Consider the following 6,100-nt stretch of genomic DNA (forward strand, 5'->3'; position numbering starts at 1 on the left):
ACGTGATAAATAGACTGCACAAATGCTTGCGACTCTTCCAGTGGCGACACTCTCTGACCAATCAGTGGCCGGCAGTCTGTTGACGTCGCGCTCATGAAGAAAACAAACCTCAGCACATGAGAGCTAGTGTTCATAATGCTGGGTCCACAGCATGTTGAGATTAGAGGGGAGGCTGTGAAGTGCATTCACTGACCCTCAGAAATTTCAATACTTCCGCAAACAAAACCTGGAATACCATCAAACTGACTTTTTCCACTTTCAAACAGGGGGGGTCTGGATATATCGGCCAATTGATCGGCTTTTCATGCGTCAGACAATCCTTATTAGGGGGCGGGGGAAAAATCGTTCCGGTTAAATATTTTATGCTGTGAAATAAATATCAAACTTTTCGTGGATTAGCATAACAAATAAAAATCACTTGATATTTCAGTCCCCTAGGTGGTGCCAAGCTGTTGTGCGAGTATATCACAGTATATGATTTCGCAAATATCGTATCATGGCTTAAATATTGTGATAATAAGTATTGTTTTAAAGTCCACTATTGTCATCCTCTAAGATGCTGTGACATTTATCAAGTCCAGTGTGTATGAAATAGTGACATCTACTGGTGAGGCTGCAGAGTGCAACATGCGGAGGACGCCACCCCTCATGCCTTCACACCCCCGTTTTCCTTCACCCTGAAGAGTTATTCTTCATTTGCAAAAGTAAACTTCCACTTCAAACCTCTGTCGGGCTGCAGTGGAAACATGGTGGCACAAGATGGCCGCCTCTGCAAGCATAGTAAACTCCAAAAAACCCAAATGATTTTTTATTTTAAAGCGATTATACACCTATATAAACATACTTACGGTCACTATATACAACCTCTGCCAGTAAATCCTCCCAAACGTTACACACTGGACCTTTAACGGAGAGGTTTTTCATCAAACTGACAAATAATGCTCTATACTGGAAGTTTGGCTCTGCCGTTGTGTAAGTAAATACACAGACATGCACGAGTGTTGTGCACAGGCCTGATTTGTTTGATGTAACACCTAATTTAACTGCTGTTTTCTCTACTTCACTGAGCCCTGTGGACATTTAGGATTTTAAATCACAGATTGTTACCTCCCACAGTTTGCTAACTCTTTCCACTTGACTGACAGAAGGTACAGTATCCTTTAAAACACGTTTTTTGGAAATATATATTTACTCTAAAATCCTTTTTCTGTCCAGCCCCCCCCCCTCTCTCCTCAGCTTGTTTCTATATTGGCGGCAGTGCCAGACATATTTTGATTAAATGGTCCCCCCTGGCTCATAGTTTAGCCAGTGGTATTGAGTTTCACCTAAAATTAGCCATCAGACTCAATTTATTACCACAATTGAGAGGCTCGAAAAGTGCCCGTAACAGCGCCCCGGCTAACACGGCCTAACCTTGGCCAAGGCATATAATGTTGCATTTTAATTCAGCGACAGGGATCGCGAGGGAGACCACGACTCTTGTAAGTTTCACCGTTTTCTCTCCCTCTTTTTCTGTGCTCGATATCAAACGGCGGGTAAACACTGACGTCCGAGATTCTTTTATTGAGGTACAAAAACAGTTTAACCCGTTTTACGGCGAGGCTGCCGCCACGTACGCGCGGATGCTCTGACGGTTTTACAACCACAGACGTGCAAAGTAACCCGATTGCGACACTTTTTAAGGGGGCTTGTTTTGCACGGGTCGCTGCGAACGTCCACACAGAAACGTGTTAACATCTCTGTTACATCTCTGAGTAATAAGAAGTGGTCAGAAACGTCCATTTCTGACCAATGTTCCATCTGCGCGCTAATCCCAAGCATTTGTCATTGGAGAAATTGTTCACACGAGGCGGAGCGTCCAAAAGGAATTCAGTCTCTCTGGACCGCAAATCTCTGCACATCACGTTGAGATGTTTCAGTCTGAAACAACACAAGGGAACAGTCCAGAAAAATCTGCATTCCGTGTGGATCCACGCTGCCTTTTTATACACTTTTTTGGACTTTGGTAAAAAAAAGAAAAAACACAAGCTGCATGAAATGGTCTGTGTGAACAAATATGATGACGTATCGGGCGAATATGGAGAAGAACGAGAGTGGATGCACCTGTAGCTCGGCTCTGTATCAGTAACAGAACAGAAGAAATACTATGTTGAGTTCAATTCTTTGTGGATAAGGATAGCAGATAAGAATATTTGTGTGGTTCTTTTCCAGCAGACACAAAGAACTCCTCTATCCTTTAAAAAAGAACTGCCTTAGAGACCTTCAGACAATTTGCACATAAAAATAGATGGATTCAATTTCAAAAAGGTCTTGAAATATTGCATAAAATTTTCTTTTTTTGTATCAATAAAGGTTAAAAGCCACAGACTGCAGGAGAAACAGATTCAGGAAAAAAAAAAGACGAATTAAAACCTCTGTCAAACTTCGACATATGGAAATAAGAGGCAGACAAGCGCAAACTACAACATTGCTCAACAACAGAAGTGGTTTGAAAGTGGTTTGAATTGACACATTTTTTAATTATTTGTGTCTGTATCAACAAATACAGTCTTGTGTGATGACAGGCCGATGATCGGCAATCAATATCGACAGAAATTCACAAATGAACAGCCGATGAATCTACACAGTCCCAAGTTTCCACTATAAGACACCGATTCAAATGGAGCATCTAAAACCAGAAAATATCCTGCATGAAAAAACCCTGGGAGCTGCTGATATAACTGAAGTTGCTGCAGCTTCACTGAATTCATGAACGCATTTAGCGAAGAAAGAAATCAAAACAAAGACGAGAAATTACCAGCGCCGCTTTCCCTTTGTCCGTACTTGACTGTACTTGTGCGAAGACAAAAAAAAGGAAACTTTCTGAGGTCCGCAAAAAGAGCTTTGACCTCTTAGACCTACTTGTTTGACCCCTGAAAACACTTTTTCATCGAAGGCGTGTCCTCACAGAAAATAATGAATCAGGTGCACTAAAGATGCTGCATGTGGACAGCACTGCATCTGGTGTCAGGTTAATGTGTGGCTGCAGATTTCCGTTAATGAACTTCATCAAACTTATTTAAGGGAAATTTCACCATGGTGAAAAACACGTTTTATTCCCCGGCAGAAGTAATGAAGCAGCAGTAAGTTATGTTTACTAGAGGTGTTGATTTTATAACCCTCTCACATGGTTTTCTCCTCCTCCGCCTTCCCCTCCTTTCCTTCTCTCCTCTCCTCACTTGGCCTTTTTACTTCTCACTATCTCCACCAGAATCATCCACAGGCACTTTGCTCTCTCTCTGTCCGCCTATTCTTAGCATAAGCTGTGGCCACTCCAGTAATATTTTTAAAGATTATTATAACTCTTTTTCCCCCCGAGGCGCCCGTCCAGAGTTTCTTTTTCGTCCCCTCCGTCCTCTCGTGCCTCTCTTTCTCTTTGCTCGCCTTCTACCTTTTCTCTCAACAGCGATCTATGGTTGTAAAATAATAAGAGCGTCAGCCAGCAATAATTTGCCATCCAAACAGAGTCGACGCTGGCTGACGTTTATTGAAACCTCATCCCCCCGCGAACCGCTTTCCCTTTCCCTCCCAACGCCGTCGCCGCATGTTTGTACAGACAGAGCCTGAGTGCTGGCCATTGCTTTTAATAATGAGGCCTACGGCCGGCCTTGGCTCCGGCTGGTGCAGGGGGGAGAGCAGGAGGGTGAGGGAGGGGAGGGCGACTGCTTTCATTGGCCCTCATTAATCCTGAACGGCAGTCGGCGGCGTAAGGAGACGCCGTCAGACAGTCAGGTGGACTGTGTCGACGAGCAGCCGCACAGGTAATGAGGCTCTCGATTCCGCGGCCAGTCACATGGACGATGACCAACAGCAATGTTTGCTGATAGTTTTGGCCGCAGGTCATAAAAATGGACACTGGTTAGAGCCTGAATTGTAGTGTAATGCGTATTTTGGTGCTGATGATGATGAAGAAGAACATTTGTCTCACGTGGAATTGTCTTCAAAGCTTCACAGAGACAGAATTAAGTCGTTTAATTTAACAACTTAATTCTGGGGGGGGGGGTTGACATAAGGCGATAGGCAGCGTCACACCCTGGAAGGTTTGCCAGTCCATCAAAGGGACACACATGGACACAAACAACCATCCACTCTCACTTTCTTTTTTGGCCTGTTCTTGGACATTTTAAACATGTTTTAAACAGTTCAAAATTTCAAATTTAACAAAATCTGGTGTTCACGTACAACTACAGTGTTATCTCTAAACAATGCTTTTTGTTTTTCTTCATTTTAAATTGTTAAAACATTATTTTAGCGTGCAGCACATTGTAAACAACTGCCAGATATTAGCAGTTATTCAGGAAAAATTGGCAAAAACACATAGTTACAGGATAATTATTATTTTTGTAATGGTTAAAATAAGCAAACAATCCAGACGGACATTTTGAGGCTAAAGGGTTAATGTCAGAAGTGCAATCTTTCCCATAGATTAGATTTAGAATCCTTTTATTATCCCAAAGGAAATTGTTTTGTTACAGTGGCTCCATGTCAGACTCAGAAACACACATCTGTGGAGATGCCAGGGATTGAACCCGGGGCCTCATACATGCAAAGCATGCGCTCTACCACTGAGCTACATCCCCACTAAAGCTGAACCCCCACATTTAGTTCACCAGTATGGCTGGTTCAGGCTTTTTCAAACCTTGGAACCAGAAGTAGACACCTGCCTGCCTGCCTGTCTGTCTGTCTGTCTGTCTGTCTGTCTTGCAGCACACTGAATCAATTCCCACAAAAGCACGCTCCACCTGCTGAGGAACTTCAGGACCTTCCAGGTCAACAAGGACATCTTCATGTCGGTCTACCGCTCACTTATTGAATCAGTTCACACCTTCAACAACTTCCTCCTGGTATAACCTGCTCATCATCACCACCTCCACCACTCTCACTGCCTTCAGGCAGACGACATAAAGTAAAGTACAACTCTGCTGGAAAAACATCTACAAGAAAACCTTCATCCCCATTTTAAATGTGATTCTTGGAGTCTTGTCGAAGAATTGATGCCACTTTTGGAGATAGATATCTTATATTAAGCTGAAAGAGAACTTGACTTGTGACTAAAGGGTTGCCGGTTCGAGGCCCTGCTTGTTGAGGGCTGGAGAACCCCGGAGTTTACTGAAAATTCTTGTGCACCTTGTTCATCTTTGACATCAGATCTGTAACTGCATTTTTTTTCACCCTCATCTTTGTTCTGGAGGTCTTCAAGCTGGGGGGTGTTTGGTTTGCGGCGCTTCTTCAAAGGACAGGTCAGTTTAAATTTCAACAATTGCTTTTCTTGAGCGACAATCTGACATTTCGTTAATGCCTCTGCGTGGCGCTGTGCCACGGACAACAAAGGAGGACATCCAGTAGCTCAGTTTGTGACGGTTTTCCTCAACAAGATGTCAAACTTTCTATGAGAATAGACTGCGGGCGTTGAAGATACACCGGTTACAACGGAGTGGTGCTTTTTTGGTCGCCCAATCAGCTGACCTGTCGTGGAGGCCAAAAATGGAACCTTTGCAGTTGGTCATTTTGATACTATTCCAAATGGAAACACACAAAAAACACGTACCTTACCGGACTGTTCCACTCGGTGGAAACACGCCACAATACACTGTGCACTTAGGACAATATTCACATTGGTGAATATGATTCCCTGTCCATGTTTGAGGTTTGAGCATTAATTAGAAGTAAGAGAAGCCTGTAAGAAAGTACGTCAGCGGTGAGAAAAAGGCACTTGTTGGATTTTTAGGGCCTGCAGGATCCCCGCCGGTGAGCCCGGAATAAAGAGTAAATTCAGGCAGACAGACAGACGGACAGGTGGTTACGCGGTGAAATTAAAAACTTGTCCTCTCCCCCGATGTCTGAAGCCCCACTTACTGGAACTCCTGTGGATTCCTCTGGTCAGCGGTCAGGTAAGACAAACTAATCATCACTTTCTATGGACCGAGGTCTGACCACAGCGCTGGCCGGGCTGCGGCCAGGCAGACTGAAAAACACCGGGGGCCAGGTTGATTTTCCACTGTCGTCACCATCGCTCGCCCTGCGCCAGCGCTGCCAAAACCCTCTTAAGAACATTAAATCA

The 6,100-nt window shown here is 43.9% G+C and overlaps 1 non-coding gene across 1 annotated transcript; it reads right to left on the bottom strand.

Annotated features, from left to right (window-relative positions):
• Positions 1-4,547: 4,547 nt before the first annotated feature.
• Positions 4,548-4,619, bottom strand: trnaa-ugc. Its single transcript has one exon. It is a non-coding gene; the product is annotated as a tRNA-Ala (tRNA).
• Positions 4,620-6,100: the final 1,481 nt, after the last annotated feature.

The sequence above is a fragment of the Solea senegalensis genome, linkage group LG18, assembly GCF_019176455.1.
Source record: "Solea senegalensis isolate Sse05_10M linkage group LG18, IFAPA_SoseM_1, whole genome shotgun sequence".
Lineage (NCBI taxonomy): Eukaryota > Metazoa > Chordata > Actinopteri > Pleuronectiformes > Soleidae > Solea > Solea senegalensis.